Source organism: Centruroides vittatus, unplaced genomic scaffold (genome assembly GCF_030686945.1).
Source record: "Centruroides vittatus isolate TY-2023 unplaced genomic scaffold, ASM3068694v2 contig_1824, whole genome shotgun sequence".
NCBI classification, from domain to species: Eukaryota; Metazoa; Arthropoda; class Arachnida; order Scorpiones; family Buthidae; genus Centruroides; species Centruroides vittatus.
Window position 1 is genome coordinate 2,096,886 of NW_027121123.1, and position 22,531 is coordinate 2,119,416.

Genomic DNA, 22,531 nt, shown 5'->3' on the forward strand with positions numbered 1-22,531 from the left:
AAGAGAGATTTACAGGGGCTGTGACGCCTCTCGGATAATGAGGTGGAAAGTTTGTTGATGTCACGTGCAGATTTGAGACAGCAGACGTGACAAATTGAAAACGTTAACACGTGCCATTGTGAACAGAACGTGATGTGAAAAGAACTTATTCCGTATATCCTTTGGAATTATTCTAGGTCGATTGGATTGGAAGCAATTAATGACATTGCTTCGCTGTTATATCTAGGGATTAATAAATTATTTAATTTAGATTAAATTATCCTCTTCTTTTAACAATTACAAAGCTAAACGTTTATAAATTCCATTAAAATATAACATAAACTTCATATATTTTATTTCCATTTTACGTTAAAAAAACACCATCAGTATGGTCGTCGAATTCGCTATTAATTCTTAAATTTAATTTAAAAAATAAGTAAATAATTTAATTAATTTTTTTTATAATTTATAAAGATAAATGCCCATATATATATATTTTTTAATTATAACGTAAATTATACATCATCCCTACTTAAATACACAACATTTTTACCTTAAAAAAAGCTCGATTATTATCGATATAAAGATTGCAATTAACTCTTAAATATTTAATAAATAAGTAAATTAATTAATTAATGGTAAATCAAATTTAAAAATTCTATTTTCTATATTTAAATATATAAAATAAAAATTGATTAAAATGACAATTAAAGTGAGCAAAACATTAATTACAATCTTCGTCAACGTTAAACCAATGTTTTCGATTCAGTTTGATAATTATAAAAGAGTAATTAATGTGGAAATGATATCCAAATAATACATTTGATTCTCTGCTAAAGAGGATGATGTATCGGATGAAGAGATAATGGAAAGAAATCAATAGGATAATTTATTAATTATATCAATGAATGGATGAGATTATGAACGACATTATTGAATTTATTTCTGTATCACCTTTCGTAATCTCTTTCAGTTGAACGTTAAAATATATATTTTTACAAGTAAATATTTATTTGTTAATAAAAATATTCCAATATTAATTTAATTATAAAATATTCTAAACTCGTGTGTGATTCTATATACAGTTTAAAAATCGAATTAAATTATTTAATTAATATACTTATTAAACGAGAAGAGTATTTTTAATTGTAATTTTTACAAAATAATTTAAATATTTGTAATTATAATTATAATTAAAAATATACAAAATAATCATAAATAAATACACAAATAATTACATTTTTTTTTTAATTTGTAGATGTAATATTTTGTAAATAAATAAAAAATAATAATAATAAATTGTAAAACAAAAATAAAATTTGTAAATAATTAAAATTGTAATCGTTTTTTGTAAAATTAAAAAAATTTTGATAAATAAAAATATCAGAAAGCAAAGGATAATTATAAAATGTATTCTTTGCTCTTGCTCTTCTTGATGCCGCTTCTGATGCGAATTTTCTAGGTTTTCAGTGAAGTTAATTGAATATTTTATCGAATAAAATATATATCATCATATTAAATTAAATTTTAAATTTTATTTTTTTTAATTTATTAAAGAAATTAAGTGTTTTTTTTTATTTCTTTCTTTCATTAGCCTGGCTTTTCCGAATCAATATCTCGCAAGAGAGCTAATTTTTTTTCCCCAAAGAAAAATGTATTTAACATACAACTTTTTAATCTTTTCTACTTAAAAAATAATTATTTGTGAATGTTTAACGATAATTAACACAAATATTAACATTTATCCTAAGTTTTTTTAAAGATAAAAGTAACATTTAACAGACATATATGTAATTTCTCCATAAATTTTCCATCTTTATACACGTATTTTACGTCGATTTTTACTAAAAATAAAATTATTTTTAAGCGAAATTGACTTAAATATGCCGTAATTAATTAGTTTTATAATAAATTAGTTTAGAGAACTTAAAAAAATTGAAAAATTTAAAGACTTTCTTGTCGCTTCTTGATGCTTATACCTGCATTATATACATTTTTATCTCTTATACTTTTAAATATATTAATATATTTTACTTTTATCTAAAGGTATCAGGGAGGCATTAAGGTTCAGTTTGCGATTGGGCAGAGAAAGAGAGAAGATTGCAAAATGCAAAAATCTATATGTGATATTCCATTTAATCGATTTTATCTGGAGGGAAGTTACATTAAGAAGAGACAGAGAAAGAGAAAGAGAGAGCAAAGCTATTCGTTAGATAGTAAAAACAGATATCCCCTGTCAAAAATAAAATCTCCGATCATTCAGCATTCATTACGTTACAGACATTTGGCAGCACCTGTCAGACCTAGCAAAGCACGCATCGCCCAATAGGACCTCAACACACAGATGTCTCAAAACATGATAAAAAGGAGAGGTATGGTATAGGAAACTTTAGCACTCCTTTGATCTCTTTATTTGCATGCAATGTCGGATCCAAGCACAGATGCAACGAACGACGTGTGTCGGGACTGGGATCTCGATGTAATCCTGCGTCGTTGTGCCACCTGAGGCCTAAAACCGGACGTGACATCAGCAGCGCATCTGCGGTCTCCCTCGGGACATCCCTTGTCACACAGACAACAGCAAAGCATGCAAACGACTCCAACCATCGAAGATGCGACCCCCCAATCTATAAAAATTGTTTCCTTATCTAAAAAAATCAAAGAATAGTTAAGTTATATCGATTTCTCCTTCGTTTCTTTTTACCCCTCTTCCTCCTCCTCCTCTTCTTCTTCTTCCTCTCCCCCTCTCTAAATAAGAAGTAGCATCGAAGAGTGTTGTTTCAGATTCTGGCCAATCTGTCAGTTCCACAGCTAGGGATTGGTGTGACAAGGAAGATGAATTGCGCTTCGTCCAAGTGTGATTACATGCTGTGTTATTAATTGTTCCCGTGTCTGGGATTCCATCGGACATTTCCGACCGGAGAATGATAGATTGATGCCCTTGGAGACTCCCTTCTTCCGTTTATTCATAAAGTTTTGCTCAAACTTTCCTTCCAATAGAATGCTACAAGTGGGTAACGTTAGTCAGGAATCACTTTTTTTTTCTTCCCCTCCTTCTTATCAGGATAATAAATTACTCCTCACCATCCCATTCATCCTAAAGGCACCTTTCCACTCGATAGATGAAGAATTTTTACTTATTTATATATTTTTTATTATTATTTTCTTATAAATCACTCTACAACAAACGTATTAATTTACATACATCTCTCCGGATGAGGGGTGGAAAAGTGTGTGTATGTAGGTGTGTTTGTGTGCTCGTACATATATATATATATATATATTTTACATCTGCAAATCGCATTAGAAACATTCTCCGCATGGTTTATCGAGAGAGAAATAATAAAAAATCCTTCGTTCATCTCCCTCATCCACAGAAGAATATGATTAGACGACATCTGAGATTGAATGTTGGATGGAGAAAAGACAAGAGCCAGGTCACATCCCGACTGAAGAGAAACACAATCGCTTAATCCCTTTTACGGAACCAGTCAGACATAGATTGCCGGAATCAATTAACGTTTTTGCCCCCATAAATGGCCATGAATTAGCGGTCATCGCTTCCCTGACAACAGGAGGCTGTAGGAAAAGAGATTGATAGGTCCCTTGTCATTTGACTGGGTTTGCCACAGTCAGGCGGATTTTAAGGCAGGGGATTAAGTGCTGTGCTACGACACCAGCGAGACTGATGGATGGGAGCTGATCTACACCGGTCTCCACTTAAATCTACCATTTTATCGGTTATTGTATATCTAAACAAGCCACCGGAAAAATGTTATACTTTTATACACAATTATAAATGACCTTTTCTAAAACTTAAAATCTCTTTAAAAATAATAATAATTCTTCTTCCGTTAAACAATTTAAATTATTATTAACCTGACTACGATTTATTATCATCTTCTTTCGGATACGTCTGCAAGGAAATTTAATTAATTAAAATATAGATTCTATTTTTTTTAAAATAATAAAGAGGAGAGGGATTTAAATGGAAGGAGGAAGGATAAAAACACTTGTCATAGGTTAATTATATATAAGAGAGCGACGACCTTATCGTTGACAGGTTCTAAAGTTGACAGGAGAAGCCGTTGAGACTTGAAGCAAAAGACAGGAAGGGAGCATCACATCTCCCACTAGCCACTTACCACTTATTTCATGCATAATTCAGGAGCTATAAAGTTGCTGTTTGGTCCCGGATAAGGCGAAAAGAAAGAAACTAAATACCTAAATTAATCATTTTGCTGGATAGCCAACAAAAGCTGTGTGAGGAAGCACTACGATTAGAATGCAAATCACCCGGGTCATGATAGCTCCATTACGTTGATTTGTTAAGCTGTTTTGCCATTTCTCTTGATGTCTGCCTAGAAGCCAATTGAATTAGACGTTATTTGCCACATAGTTAGACCAAAACCTTTCCTTTAATAATACATTTAGCTTTATACGTTTCGTTAAGATTGTCCACATCAATTTTTCCTCCTCCTCCTGACTTGTTTATTTAAAACGTATTTTTGCATCCAACACTCGGCTCTAACCAGAAAATAAAATGTTACTTTGAAAAAAAATGTATATATATATTCTATTATTCGCTAAATAAATATGCTAAAATGTCTCTGTTACTTTACAGAATAGATTATTTAATATATATTAAAAATTTATATATTTAAATTTTAAAAAAGATGCTGATGGAACGAAGCACTCAGGAAATAACCATCTACCCCTGTAAATCCAGCTACTCTGCATATCACGGTTGACTTGCTGTATAACTGACAACCAGGAGAATGTGTTCTAATTTTATTTTATTTTTTTCCAACGGAGTTAATTCAGTTTTCGAATTTTTTCATCCCTCTTCCCTCGTCTAAATAAGATAGTTAACTACCTATATTAACTATTAAAATATGGAAAAACTTAAATAATAAATTAATTAATTTATGTGCATTTTCGTCCAGTTATGAAGATGCGGATGAATTTTTTTCGGAGGAAGATCGATCTTTATTATCAATATTATTATTATTTAAATATTTTTCCTGTTTCTCCTTCTTCATCATCATCATCACCACTCGAAAACCTGAGGTCACACGCTACAGCACTTTAGCAAATACAAATATAATTATTTTCAGATTAAGCAGCTGATTAAAAATATTAAATAAAAATTCTCTCAAGAGAGGAATATTATTAAAAAGATTTTTCAACAAGAAGATAGTTTTTAAAAGAAGGAAAAAGAGGGGGAAAGGGAGCTTTCTTTCCCCTAGAAAAATTTAAACACAGAAAGTATCAACATGAAAAGGATTGAAAACTCAATTTTAGTTGCATAAATTTCCATTTCCTTTTCATCCTAATCAGCTTTCACTTGTGTAAATTTACTTTCGTTGGCAACAGATTTTTTTATCTTCTTCTTCTTCTTCTTTTTTAATTTAAAACTTATTTGTATCATGGGAGATATTTTAACCACCTGTACAATTAACAGGTTATATTCGCTTACAAAATTAAAAAAGAAAAAAAAAGTGAGAAAATTTGATTAAAAATTCCTTCTCTAAAAGATAAATAACATATTTTTATTTATGTTTTCCTTTAAAAAAACTACAGAATTTTTAATTATATTAATTACATTTTATTAGAAAAACACGAGAAAAAATCCAATTAAAATATATTTTAAACTAAACTTCTTAAATTTATAATTTGCGATAAAATTATATTAAGTTTATGGTTATTTTTTTAAAAGTAAAAAATAGTTAATTAATTATATTTTCAGCGTAAATATTTATATATCTTCCATAGGTGAATATTAATTAAATTATTACAACATCATTGAAAGCGAAGCGCAAGATGAAGATGCTCTTCGCTTTAAATAATGCTACAATATTAATTATATTATAATATAAATTTAATTATCATATCATCTTATAAATTATATATTTTATTTAATTAATGTGTTATTATAAAAGATTCTTTTCTACATCTTCGTCTGTAGGAGTCATAATGATGTATTGATAGCATCTTTATCTTGAGCTTCACTTTGAATAATTAATTATTATTTCGTTTATCTATAATAAATTTATATTTCTATTAATTAAAAAGCTAATTAAACTTATTTTATACACATTTATTTATATAATATTCGTTTGATTTCTATATAATATGCTGTAATGTGAGTTTTAAATGAATTTTCTCTCAACAAAAGTCATGTTAAATGTATGTTTTCCTATAAGAGAACATAAAAATTAATTATGAAAATTTAATATCAGATTAATAAGATAATAATTATTAAGTAAAATTACATTTTATCAGATTTTTGGAAGAAAAATAAAATTAATAAATTAATTAAAATCTATTAGAGTAAAAAAAATATTTATTTACGATTAAAAATAAATTTTGTAGAGTGAAAACTCAAGAAATAAATTAAAATTCATCATAGAATAGAAAAATGTATTTAATTACAATTAAAAATTAGTTTATTTTATATATTTTATTGAATTAGTGATTTATAACAGTCTTTTCCTACATTTTCTCTTATAGGAACAACAACAACAACAACAACAACAACAACAACAACAACAACAACAACAACAACAACAACAACAACAACAACAACAACAACAACAACAACAAGAACAACAAGAACAACAACAACAACAACAAGAACAACAAGAACAACAACAACAACAACAACAAACTGATAGATTTTATTAGAGAATTGAATCAAATTTAATTACATTTGAATCGAAAGGATATAAGAGAAAGAGAGAGAAAGAGAAAGTTTAATTATAATAAAATTAAATTCTCTTTTGGAAATTTAAAATTGAAAACCGTAAAATTGTTATTTTGTGACGTTTAGATACAATCTTAAGATTACAAAAGTCCAAGCGGCTATCAATAGAGTTAGATATGATACGTCACCGCTTTTATTTATGACGTAATAACTGTAAGTATTTCATTTTATATCGTCCAGTTTGCATCGAGGGCGGGGAAGAAAAGGAGACCAACAAAGAGTGTTGTGATAACATAGTGATTACTGTGAAATGAGAATCGCTCGCTTCTGAAAATATATTGCTGTCACAGTAAACCTTTTATATTCTAGACGTCTCTAGTTTTATTTCCAGAAAGGGCTTTACTTCCTGTAAATAAAACAGAGACGTCTAAGCATTGGATACGGTTACAGAGTCACGTTATTTTGAAATTACTCCCATTTAGTCCAAAAGAAGCGGTAGAAATGGCGAACCGATGCTATCATCTTTTACCGTTCGCCCACTCTCCAGAAAATTGCCACCACTAAATTCTGATGGGTTGCTTGCTACCGGACTTAGATACTATCGCCATTAGATGCGCTCCTGATGTTGATATTGTTATGGCAAAACGCTCCTCTTACTCCATACCCGCATCTTAATTCCCTCCCTCCCTATTTTTTGCTTTATTCTGTGTATTAATCGAAACCATTCTTACGTCTGGTCGTATCTAAAACCGTTTTTTTTTGTTGTTTTTTAACGCGTAAACGATATTTGAGGCGTGCGCGTTATACGTTAAACTCGAGTTAATTACGCCATTACGTGCTAAGTTTGGAGTTTCTAGTTTATTTTAACGTTTCTATCGTGAAGAACGGTGCCCATTTTATAAAGTAAAGTCAAATTTTTTGAGGCGAATTGAGTAGATTGAGGTATTTTCTCGGCAAGATCGCGATGTCAATTAAGAATTTCAAATTTCTCCGCCGTTAAGTGGGGATTTTTAGCTCGGTCGTACGAGGAGATAACACTTATAAAGACGGTATTTTAGTTAACGAGTTAAAAAAAAGAAAATAAAAAATAAAATAAAAGAATACATCATTATGATATGACAATATCTTTTTTTAAAAAGAAGAAGAAGAAGAAAGGCGAAGAAAATAGAACAAATTGCCGAAAAAAATAGAAAAGAAATTGGATAAAAAACGATATTACAGTATTTACTACACCCGTTAAAGTAAGTTGACCAACACAAGGAGAGTCGTTCTCTTTCTACTTCATTTGTCGACAAACTTGTTACGCTGGAACCTGGGCTGTCTCTTCACAAAGCCGATAATGATGAAATCACTGGGGGTTGAGAGCGTGACAAACTCAATACAGTCTTAACTTCATCGACAGTTGTTGGACGAACAACCAAGCCTGGGTTAAGTTCACAATGTGATTAGTGAATGCGATTTGTCTCGTCTAATGGTTCTGGCAGAGGTGTGACCTGTCAGTCACAGCTCGTGGCTGCTGCAAAGTTCGTTAAAGATAATTGCTTTTGTTGCATGACTTCGACCCTTTGCTTATTATAACAAAGCTTGAGAGAATTGCCGGATGCTAACCTCTTTAGCGTCCAAGCCACTTGCTTCGGGCCTGATCCAATATTGATGGAAATGCTGACGTTTTGGGAATATCTTTGGAAATAAATTGGAATGTGGTATATCTGTATATCCGTGGTATATTTGAAAATAATTCGTTTTCGATTGTCTATAAAATGTCTGGCGCTCTCTTGGGTGCCCGAATCTATTTTGGAAAATATTTGTTTATTTTTTTCCTCTCTTCCTCCTGTTCTGATGCTCTTGAGCTTCTCCGGATGTTGATGCTTCTCTATGTAGATCGAAACCTTTTATCTCGCGATCTTGCCTCTTTCCGCTGATTAGCGGATAATTTGCTCGACCGAAATGATTCTAAATGTTAAAAATTATTAATTTAACCCCTTATAAATGCTTAAAAATTAATAATTCTGTTAAATCTTTTAACCTTATAATTAAGTCTATAAACGAGTTTTAGAAATGATTTCATTATTAATTTAAAAATATTTTCTGCAAGATTACTTTTTATTAAATTAATTAATCAATTTAAAATTTCATTTTATATTTAAAAAAGTGTAAAATATACTTTTAATTTATAAAAAATATATTTAAATAATTTAAATTCAATTAATTTATTTTTCGCGTAAAATTTATTATTATTTTTATTATTTTTTTCCTGTTTTATTCTCAAGCAAAATCAACTCTTTAATTGTAATTTAATAAATCATTTTATCAAAATCATTTAATTTATTTTTAAAAATCTTATTTAAATTCTTTTCAAAATGGTTTTATTCTTAAAATACTTTATAAATTTATAACAATTTAATTTTATGTTTTTAAAATAAAATTAATTTTGAAAATTATATAATGTTTAAATTTTTTTTATATAGATTTAGAATATTATAATAGAAAAATTAATTTTTTTGTTTGTAATTTATTTTATAGTCGCGAGATGGCGACACTAGAAGGATAACGTTTTAATTTGTTTTATTTTTTATTAAATATGAGAAAAGTTTTGAAAAATTTATAATACTAGTTTTATATATATTTAATAATATAGTATTTATTAAAATTTCTTTTAGAGAAAAGAATTGTATATTTAAATATGATTATTATTTTAAATTTAGGTTGATTAAAAGACATAATAACAAATTTATAATAACATAAAAATAAAATTTTTATATATATAATAATTATTACTGTTTAAATTTATATAAAATGCTTAGAAAATAAAATTAAAGCATCTAAACAGTACAATAAATTAATAATATATTATACTATAAATTTAATTTATTGTAGAAATTTTCTAAATTATTTTTTAAACATAATAAATTATTATTAATTAATAAATTTATTAAATATTAAGTAATATATATATAATTTGTATTTATTTATTGGTAAGAGTAGAAAGGGTGTTTTATATAATAATAAATATTTAAATTTCAATATAAAAGTATTAGCTAAAAAATTATTATTTAATTTTATTAAAATTTATTCTGTCTTTAGTTAGGAATTTTTATTATTTTCTAACAGTGTAGAGTAATTTTAATTAATTTTTCTCCTCACTTCTTAAAAGGTTAAATGAAAGTTAACTTGAAAACATAATTTTTTTCTCATTTAAAATCTTCACGTACTCATTTACGTCTATTATCTTCAAGGATTTTATCTTAATTTTCAATTTGTCGAGTTAAAACTTGAACGAAAATATATTGAAACTTTGTTACCGAAGAAACTAAATTACTAAATAAAATTTTAAACATTTTCAAAGTTTTTAATTTTGTTTATCTGTAAACAACGTTAAACAAATATTAAAATCACATGGGAAAAACTTAATTAATTTTTCGTAAAAATAAAGGGCTTAATTTAGTTTCGAGTTCAGAAATAAATTAAAATATATTTATTTTAAAAAGAGTTCTAAATTAATTTTGTAAACAGGCAGAAATCCCAGGTCAAAAATCTTCAAATTATAATAAAAAAAAGTAATATACTAAATAGTATTAAAATGTTTCTATATAACATAATCATCGAAAAATATATATTAAAATGAGGTAAAGATAACTCATGAATGATGTAAAAATGCTCGTATCTGACGTCATCACCAACAAGTTTTTTTAAAATTTATAATATTAATTACAAAATTCGTCACTAGATAGCGACACATTATAATTATATATGCAAAGTGCTTATTGTTAATCTTTATTTTAAAATTAAAATCAAATATTATATTTTATTAAAATTTATAGTTATTATTTTTAGATTTTATAATTATTATTTTTGTTAATGATACAGTCTGCTTACGCGAGGAATGACGTCTATCAGGTGACCAGTAGACACGTTTATTATTGGGCGCATTGCCTGGTAGAGAAGCTTCAATACAGCTGGATAAGCAGGCCAATGTGCAGCTGGATAAGCAGGCCAGCTGAATAAGTAGTCAGTTTCAAAGAAACGAACTATGTCATTGGTTTGCTTATCCAGGTGATTAAAGCCGTTTTACCAGGTAACGTGCCCAATTATTTTGGAAAGTATGGCTGATGTTAAATAAAGCCTAAAACAAAAAAAAATATACCAACGTTTATATTTTTTAAAATGCTAACAATAAACTGTATATACAGTCTAATCTCCAATAACGGCCGCATCCAATATTGGTCACCTCCAAACAGCCGCCATTTTTTTCAGAAAGGTTTATTTTTAAATTCGTACAAAAATAACCTCCAAACAACGGCCGTCTATTTTTTGTTCTTGTCATTGACAGTTGATTAGATGTTTGACTATACATATAAGCATAAATTAGTTTTTATACGTTTAATATTTGCTGTGTTGTTCATTAATATCAAAGTATATTGGCATAAAAAAGAGTGTTTCGCATTTATTTAGGTTTTTAACAAAAATTAAATTCATAACGATTTTAATTAGAGAGAAATAATTAAGCAGTATTAAACTGTGTCCTGTTTTGCATCTCGGACACCCCTATTTGTGAAAATGAGTTCCTCCCACTTGACGTCATTGCATTGTTTCCTAGTGTCGTCCTCGTGTAGACAGACTGTAATTTAAAAAAATTATAAAATAAATAAATAAAAAATAAGTGTTAGTAAATATTTTAAATTCTATTTAATGAAAAAAATTATATAAATTACTTTAAATATAATTTTAATATACTTTTACGAAATTTTAAATTTAAAAATAAAACTTAGAGGGATATACCGTGTAAACTGGAATCGAACGGTACCGAATATTTTTTCCGTTTTAATCAAGCTCCGTTTTGAACAGGTTTTGCTGTATATATATATATATATATTTGTATGTTAAATTAAGCGATTGAAAATTTTAATTGAATTAAAAGATAATCATCGTAATCAATGCTGACACATGTAAAGCCATAACCATTGAAGCTCACACGAAGATAAATGAATAAATATCAGCTGTAGTAAAAATTAAGTCATGTGTATCTGTACGATTCAGATATTATGACCATATTCAAAACACATGAAAGTTTAATCGAAAATACTAAATTATTTACCAGTTTAACTTCAAAAAAATGTAGTTAATAGTAATTTCGCTACTAGAAATCTTGCAAAATGCGAATTTATTGATTAATTAACGCGAGATATCAGCATGTTGGAGGATATATAAGATCAGTTATGACCATTAAGGACAGGTCTGACTCGCAATGGGATCAATCTCCGGTGCCTAGGCGTGGTATTATTTAAATAATTCATCTTAAAGGAAAAAATATTGTTAGAATTAAAAGGAATTGTTTTAAAAAATGCATAAGGGATGTATTCGGAAGAATTTCATAATTTGAAAAGAATTGAAGTTGAATGTTTATGTAGGTGTAATGGATGAGTAACATCCATCGAACCTACATAAAACCACACTTTTAAATTTATCTATATATATAATCGAGACGAGTTGATAATAATAATAATGATAATAATAATAATAATAACTCTCCCATGGTCACCACCTGGTCTTTTACAGACAAATTAATAACAAAGCAAACACTGATACACAGCACAGTGGCACACCAACAGAAGAAGAACTCACAACATATTGGTCTTCTCTTTGGTCCAGTGCTGTCACGCACAATGCTGAAGCAGGATGGATCGAGGAGGAGAACAAAAACTTACACAACATACCAACTATGCCCTGTGTTGAAATAAACATACATGATTTCCAATACACTGTTAACAGAACACACAACTGGAAGACACCTGGTGTAGACAACATTTACAATTTCTGGTACAAAAAGTTCACATCACTGCACCAGGAACTAGCTAAACATCTAACACACATCATCATCAATCCACAAGACATGCCAAATTTTCTTACTCAGGGCATCACCTACATGAAACCTAAAAACAACAATACCACAGACCCCACACAATACAGACCAATTACATGTCTTCCAACACTCTACAAATTATTGACATCCTGTATTGCAAACAAAATATACAAACATGTTGAAGAACACGACATTCTAACAGAACAACAAAAAGGTTGTCAGTAGAAACCACAGGGGATGCAAAGAACAGTTACTCATAGATTCAGTCATTCTACGGCAAGCACACAGACAACACAGAAACATACACATGGCATATATAGACTACAGAAAAGCATTCGACAGTGTTCCACACAGTTGGCTGCTACATATCCTACACATGTACAAAATACATCCATCACTCATTGCATTCTTTCAAAACACTATGCAGCACTGGAGAACAACACTACATCTCAGGGTTAGTAACACTTCCATACAAACAAACCAAATTTTTATTAGGCGAGGAATTTTTCAAGGAGATTCCTTGAGTCCTCTCTGGTTCTGCTTAGCCCTGAACCCATTATCCAACATGTTAAACAACACGCAATATGGTTACAATATTAGACACAAAAAAACAACACAGTTTACACTGTCACATCTCATGTACATGGATGACATAAAACTTTATGCATCCACACAAAAACAACTTCATCAACTCCTACAAATCACACATTCATACACCAAGGACATACAAATGGAATTTGGCCTAGATAAATGCAAAACAGTTCACATAGAAAAAGGAATCCTGAAGAAAGAAGATTTTGCACTTGGAAATGGAGACATTATTGAATCCATGGAAGAGGGCGAGTTCTACAAGTATTTAGGATTCCAACAGGCCAAACTAACAGAACATACACAAATAAAGCAAAGATTAATTAAAGAATACCAAAGTAGGTTAAATGCTATTCTCAGAACACAATTAAATGCAAAACACACAGTTAAAGCAATAAACACATATGTCATCCCAGTACTCACATATTCTTTTGGAGTTATACATTGGACTCACACAGATCTTGAGCAACTCCAAAGGAAAACAAGAACAACACTTACTAAGCATAAACAACATCATCCTAAATCCGCCACAGAAAGATTAACCCTTCCACGTAAAGATGGCGGACGTGGCCTGATTGACATAGTTAACCTTCACTACAAACAAATACAGTCACTGCGAGAGTTTTTCTACAAAAAACAAGAAACATCACAATTACATAAAGCAGTAACTCTAGCAGACTCGAATAACACACCATTAAACTTACACTCACATCATATGGACACAACACAACATATAAAAAGCATAGACACCATTAAGCAATCGTGGGCTCGAAAGGCACTCCATGGCAGGCATCCTTACGATCTGGCCCAGGATTTTGTTGACAAAACTGCGTCAAACAGCTGGTTAGCTCGGGGATGCCTCTTTGGGGAGACGGAAGGATTCATGATTGCCATACAGGATCAGGTCATAAATACTAAAAACTACAGAAAACACATACTCAAAGATGCAACACTCACAAATGACACATGCAGAAAATGTCACATCATGCCAGAAACTATACAACACATCACCTCTGGTTGCAAGCTCTTGGCACAAACAGATTATTTACACAGACATAATCAAGTAGCAAATATAATACACCAAGAGCTTGCAAGGAAACACAAATTAGTAGACATCCACGAACCATATTACAAATACATTCCACAGACAGTATTGGAAAACAACACGCACAAAATGTACTACGACAGAGCCATAATCACAGATAAAACAATTTACCACAACAGACCAGACATCACACTCATTGACAAACACAATAAAATCACATACATTATAGACATATCCATTCCAAACACTCACAATATACAAAACGCATGCACTGAAAAAATTAGCAAGTACACAGAACTCGCCCAGGAAATAAGGCATCTGTGGAGGATGGATAGGGTGCTTATTGTACCTGTTGTTCTCTCCTCTACAGGTGTCATACCACACACACTACACAAAAGCCTGGGCACATTAGAATTGAATAGAAACACATATATCACTCTACAGAAGGCCACTATATTGAATACATGTCATATTGTGAGAAAATTCCTGAATACAGACACACACACTGATACACTTCTTTAATTTCTGTTTTGGTTACTATGCCTTGACTTTGGTCCGGCATAGTACTTAGCCACCGGTGTTAACCGAGTATATCTAGCTTAACCCAACATAATAATAATCAGAGCAGAGCCCAAACGGTAAGGAGTTGAAAGTTGAAATTTGGTACACAGTTAGGGTACGTCACGAGAACGCACACTAAAAAGGGATTTTTCGAAATTCCTCCCCACGGGGGAGAGGGACAGGATTAAATCTTAACACTTCCATCAACAATGGAAGTGTTAAGTAACAATGGAAGTGTCAAGTAACAATGAAAATGTTAAGTAACAATGAAGATGTTAAGTAACAATGGAAGTGTCAAGTAACAATGGAAGTGTCAACAATGGAATTGTTAAGAGAAAGCGACGTGCAAGACGCAGATGCAGTGTTTTTCGTTTTTCGCGGGAAATCGAACATATTTTTAGACCCATCTAAAAATTCTCTAATTAGTCCGGGAACAGGGGGACCCAATTCTTACATTCTGTGAAAACGGGTAAGGTTATAACATAATAATCTTAATCTTCGCTATCGTTACTTTTGCCCGAGCAACGCCGGGCCTACCTGCTAGTATAATTATAATTGCTTTTTTAAAACAATTATATATTTAAGTTATATGATATTTACAAATGAGTAAATAAGTAAAAGTTCCAATGATATTTCTTTTACGTAGAATTTAATTTAGCAGGCAAAATAAATAAATAAAATCAATATATAAAATTTATATTCATAATAAATTTAAAGTCAACTCTCAACATTTTTAAATTTACGTTAATTGAAAAACGGTTAATTTTTCATTTGAGAAAAATGAATTAATGATAAACATTGTTCTTTAAATCATAATTAAGATTTTTTGAGTGTAGCATATCATTCAATTCAGAAGAACGTTTAGAAATCGTGAGATTTTCGTGATATCGCAACTTTTCTATAATTGCAGAGCCTTCAGATTCTTCTATCATTATGCGAATTTTTTCTTTCATTTGAGCCGCATCTGCTACCTTCATTACAATTTTCACAATGTCCAGAATATTCGAGATAATTTCCGAATCGGGTGCATACATCATATGACATAAAGGTGGTATAATATCCGTTTCAATCAGAAACTTGCCTTGTGTCTCGCATTTATTATAAACTAAATTGGCCACGATCCACATCTAGTGTTGTAATTTCCGATGGTTAAGATCTGTGCCACGGGTGCCATTAATCCAGTATTCAGTACGTATTGGATTTATTCGATGGTTCCTGCAGTAATATTTGACAGGATACAAGCCGCTTCTTTCCGAATTTCAAAGTTTACGTGCTTCAGAAGACGATGGAAGCAAGGAAGAATATCGTTGTTGAGGATGGACTGTCTTGCAATATAGTCCCTCGCAGCCACATTATCTATCACTCGTAAACTTGGCATTATTACATCATCTCTCTGATGATTTAGAAATTGCTTGAAGTGCAAGATGATATTGGAATTAACTATTTTCTGTATAAAATCCGGTTCTGATTTTATCAAGTACGAAAGCACCCAAGCAGTTTGGCTGACGAGGATTGGTTCATCATGAAACAAGAATTGGCAAAGAACTGGGAAGAAGAGCCGTTTATTTGCTGAAACAAGAGTGGTCCCACTTTTGCATACGATACAAAAGAGGACCCGTAGAGCAAGTTTCAAAACTGACATTTGAGTTGAACATTTGAATGAAATTAATTCGAAGAGTGGTTGAAAAATTCCGTTCTGAATTACTAAGTTTGCAAAATCAGATGATATTACGGCAATATTTTCTAATGTCATAAGAAATAATTCACGTATATTATCCGAATTAGAAGATATAAGTCGTATGAAAGTAGGCAGAGTACCCGATTCAACAACCATTTTTTTTTAATATGGTGAAGCTCACACGAAGATAAATGAACTAAAATCTCACCTGATATGAGAGTTAAGTCGGGTTTCTCTGTATGTTTCATATATCTTACACATATAGGTACAAATTCAGTTATAATTTTGCAATCAAGAGTTAATTCTTGATCCATCTTAAGGCTTTCTCGGATTCCTCGAAATATTTTCAGATACTACTCATCGTGGACAGTGTTTAGTTTGAGAGCGATATCTTCTTTTATCGCTTCTTCTGTTGATAATTTCAGAAAGGCTTCTTTTTGAGGATTCGTTAGCTTCGAGTCTATTCACATGGGAATCTTGAGTTTTACTCCTGAGATATTTCCATCTATTTCCTTTCTGAGCACTCATTTTCAATTTAACATTAATTAGTAAAGATGTAAAGTCAAATCAATGTTATCGTTTAACTATTCAACAATAAAATCAATTATTGAATTACTGTTTAAGAATTACTTAATTATTTTCGAATACTGTATTATAACTTGGTATTGTTTCTGATAAATACGATAAGATTACTTGAATTTGGACTTCTTGTGGCCCTAAACTATAACATTTAACAGGCCCTTTTCATGTAAAAATGTGAGGTCTTAAGCTGTAGACTCATAAGGCTGCATATCTCTTAGCTTATGTGCACATCTGGCCTTGGTTAGCACTAATTTTCATAACAACCCAAGCAGTTTTTTTATTAGTTCACTTGTAAAATGGAAATAAAATAAAATCGATTATAATTTGATTATAAATACATAAAAGCAAATAAATACGTTTTTACAGCACGTTTTCCACATTTAACTTGATGACTGATAGTTATAGCAACGATATCATTCATATCTTGTCATTCCTTGATTTATCGTTGCAAAGATTTTATTAAAGATTATATAAATCATCTCACCCTTCCATAAATTGTAAATTTGAAGAACAGATAACAATATAAATGTTTATTTTAGTCTAGCTGTTATGCTATTCGGTGCTTCTTTCATATGAAAGGAATATTCTTTTTATATCGAATGTAAAGACAAGGATTTTCATGTAAATGTTTGAGATTAAATTTAGAATATTTTAATACGTCAAATGTTAATAATACATCCATTTTGAATGCTTTATTTACACTTCTTGTGGTAATATTTATAAACAATTTCACCATTAGGCAATTAATTTTTTTGGCTATTTTCTCTTTGTGGGCAATAAGATGATTTTTTTCACGCCTATCATATGGGTTCAATCAGGCCCACAATGAGAAAGATCGCGTGATGAAGGACGGAGCATCGGCATATCTTGGAGAGACTGCTAATAAAATTTTCTGGAGTTCATCACTCACCTGGATTTGATTCCTGTAGATTGTAACTGCCTCGGTCAACACAAACAAGCACCCATATATTTATAAATATTGTATAAATTAAATGTAAAAACTCTACGTAGAATTTGCATTGGCGTTAGTAGTTATAGGAGCCTACACAACTGTGAGTGCCCACAGGTTTGGTTTGGTTTATTTGGTTATGGTAAAGCAACACATGGACGACCAAGGGAGATGCCTAACGACAAGACTTTCTATGACAAACTGCTACTTATTTAGGTGATAGACACGTGAGTGGTCTGCCCGTTGTTCAAGCCCAAACCATTGTTCAGTGGTCTTATCCATTCGACCATTGGTTAGTCACAATAATTTAATTCAACATCATTTTTTCATTTCATAAGCTCATAATTTTCTCAGCAATAATTTTTGTCGAATTTTTTGCACCCGTGCAAAATGTGGCCTCCAAAATTATTGATATTGTATAGATACAATACCAATAATACTATCTGGTGCTTATTCTTATGCAATTTTCCTATTAATTTCGAAGAAAAAACTGTTGAAAATCATCCACAGCAATCTAAACCCAATAAACGTTTAATAAATGCAAAACACATTAAATAAAATTAATTTATCGGTGCATAAAAACTTTTAAAAGCTATTAAATCGCCAAACCATTTCCATGTTATTGTTATTATAGATGTGGTACAATTACAATAAATATTCATTTATTTTTCATCCCGTTAACTTAACATCACAACATGATTAATGATAAGACATTATCGGTTTTATGAATGAATTTGATCAATTTTCTTTATGAAAATTATGAATAAATTTTTACTTTAAAGAACATGTCTCAATTATATACAATACGTAAGAGGGATGAGATGGATCCTAGTTCAATCACATACTACGCTTCACCTCTTCTCGAAAGCCTTAGAAACATGCGAATAAAATTAATGAAAATGTATTTTTTCACTATTTATCACAAGAAATTTTTATTAATTTCTTTTAGGCGATAAATTAACAAAATTAAAATTATTCTAAACTCATAATAATATTTATACATTAAATATAGTCGAACCTCCAATAACGGTCACCTTCGAATGACGGCCACCCTCGAACAGCGACCATTTTTTTTTTTTTAATGTTTTCGTTAGTGGCCGTCGTTCGAAAGATTTTTTGTCTGTATTTAAAAAAATAAAATATAAATAAATTTAGCTTAAATTAATATAAAATTATTTATTTTTGTAAGAGTTTAATTACTCAATTAAAATTTATATAACACATTAAGAATTATTATTATGATATTTTTTTATTGCATGAAGTCAAGTATTTTTAGTCAATTATTTTTAATTACTTTGTTATTAATTCTAAAGGTTATTTCTAAATATAATTTTCTTTACAATTTTTATGTCCTTGCTTTAAAGGTCAAAATGCATGAATACTTCAAGAATTTCAGCTTGATTTTCAATTTAAACGTTTAAAAAAAATAGAATTTTCGTTGCCAGAGAAACAAAACAATATTTATTTTTAGAGTGAATAATTTATATATTTATATATTTTTTAATATATATATATTTCAATAGAATTAAATTTTATCTGCTCAATTACTGATACAATCAAGTAAACTTTTTGGTTGGAAGGAAGGAAAATAAATTCATAAATAAATGGATAAACATTAATAAATCACATAAATAAAATATTCCAGTAAAGAGTTGCTTAACTTTCTCTGCAACATTTGGTAGTGCCATCTGTTATCATATTTTATTTTAAAAATATTTTTATATTTTTAACTTTTATAAAATGGCAGAAAGCTTATTTTTTAGGGTAGTGATGGGTTTTATAAAACATTGTAAATGCTAGTAACGAGTAATTAATTTCGACCCCACTCGAGATGATACACGATTCCCTTCTATCTCCCCACTCCCTCGACCTTTAACCACCAAAATTTAACAGCATCAATCCCTCCAATAAACAAATCTCCTTGCCAAATTTCAGAAATTTTTGACAAAAAGCACAGGAGTTATTAAGCTTCAAAGAGGGTGAACTAAATCGTGCTCCCTCCACAGACACTAACATCCATACTTACAGAAAAAAATCCCGAAGTTTTTTGCATTTCTCGACGTTTGAAAGTTTTCTGAGTCCAAAAATGTAAAAATCCTGGGGATCATCTTTTGACAGATCGTTATACTTTCCCTCCGTTATGTATAACAGCCGGAAAAGTAAAAAAATGACTCATAAATGACGTGATCGCATTTTTTTAGTGAACATCCTTATTAGCTTAAAAATTTGACTCTAGGTTGCGCCTTATCGTTTTCAAATGCAGTGAAACCCTCTTAACTGACACCTTTTTAAAGCGGACACCCTCCATAAAAGATAATTTTCGAAGTCCGGTATGAAGGAAGTATGTAATTTCATTACAATTAATTTCTCCTAAGCGGACAAGCTTATAACGGACACCGACATAATGAATGCACTTCGGTTGATGTCTCAACCTCTCTAAACGGACAGTTAACTTTATCGTTTGGAGTTTTTGAAGTTATAGTCAAATCGATTCCAGAAACTCAACCTTAGCAAAAGAAAAGGAAGTCAGTCTTTTTCTTGCTTATGATGTGTTCTACCAATACACGCAACTGTATCGCTGATTGGATATTTAGATAAATTCTATTACAATAAATTCTACTTGTTTTTTCTATTCTTAATTCTGTTGTAAAAACAAAACACGCGGTTTCTCCGTATTGAAGAGAGAATCTGCGAGTGTCAATATGGCACCCCGTAAATTATTGACATTAAAGGAAAAGGAAGAAATATTGAATATCACGAAAGAGAGAATTAGCAGAAGTGTTCAAGATTGGAAAGTGCAAGTTGCAAAAATTGTCATGAAATAAAAAGAGTTACTTAACCATTGGCATCATAATGAAAACGAGCAGTAAATCCAATTGCAAAGTAGGTATTGCGATCTCTGCAAAGCGCTGTCAAATCTGCAGAATCAAAAGTCAGGAGAATTTCTTATGTCAAGACCGATCACACAGACCAAATTTTCATCTGAATTGCGTTGCATGCACTTCAAAGCCTCAAGTGGATGGCTTGAAAAGTTTCGAATGGTGAAGTTTCAAGTAGGGAATCGTCTGGAGTTGATCATAAGACACTATCACGACGACTGGCTAACCTGTTATCACAGCTATTCTTCAGAAAATATTTTAAATGCAGCCGAAACAGGATTGTGCTTTTGCGTTCTCTCAAACAGAATTTTATGCTTCAAAGATTCATCGTATTTGGTAATAAAGTAGAAGAAGAATGGTTAACAGTTCTGTTATGGTCAAGTATGAGTGGAAAAGGAGAGAAATCGTCCTGGTAATTGAAAAAGCTGATTAATCAAGATATTTCAGTATATTACACTTTACAAAATTTGAAACAGAATAGAAATCAAACATAACAGCCTGAACGACGTGAGAAATTATGACAGAGTTGACCGGAACTGCTGAACAGGAAAGTGCTTTTGCTTCTTGACGATGCTGCATCACATCTAGATATCCAGCTGGAAAATGTCAAGATTATATTTCTACCTCAAAATGTCAGTTCTTTCTCAGCTTTTGAATCAAGGCACAATTCAAAATTTCAAAAAGTCGAGTACAGAACAAATACTGTAGTTATGAAATACACAATCGCCATTTTGGATGATGGAGTATTGCTCGAAACCACGACAAAGCAACTCGAAGCCATTTCCTAAATTTTAAATGCTTGGAGGCAAGTTCTGCCATCAGCAAGTCAGAGTTGTTCCTTCAAAGCCTCGTTTCTTCCTTTTAGCAATGAGAACGCTTACAATCTCGCGGTAACGGTACAGAGACATTAGGGTACAGCAAGACTTATCATCACTACAAACCATTACGTCGACACAGATCTTGACATCCAAACTGACTGCACAAACCAAGAGGAATTCTTCAATCACTTGCTGAGATTCAGGAAAGAGAGAATAAAGATGCTGATGGCTTCGCATCCGAAATGACAGCTACTACAGTGTAGAGCCACCAATAGTGGCACACAGTTCTGGATTACGTGAACAAACTATAAGCAGTTTTACACCAGTAGAAAAGAAGCACACGGTACAACGCTAGCACACGATTTAATCAAGCATAGTGAGAAGATTATTAGAATAGATTGTACTCTTCTAGGGAGGACACTTCTCTATCAGCCCAGATAGGAAGAACCAGCAGGGCATTTAACCAGTGCCTTGACACAGAGAGCTTTCAAAATTTGGTCTTTTACATGATATATGGTCTGTGCAAAATGTAGAACAATCTCAAAATTAAATCTTTCATGTAAAAAAATAAGATGATAGTAATATAAATTACGGTTTCTTTTGATAATTCAATAGATTTTCGGTTATCCGGGAAAGGATTAACCAGGAAGACAAAGAAATGCTTATTGTTGAATCATTAAGAAATCACACGCTTTGCAGGTCGTTAGCCGGAAGAAGGGGAAAGTGATTGCAACGCAACATGTGGGCTATCTGCCAAGGGGGATGCTTTCCAGGAGGTTTTTCCAAGGAGAAATTTCCACACAGGCGTTGGGATGCTTTCCAGAAGGGCTTTCCATAGAAAAATTGCCACATTACTTAGGTGTTAGTCACGCGAAGAAACCCCCCA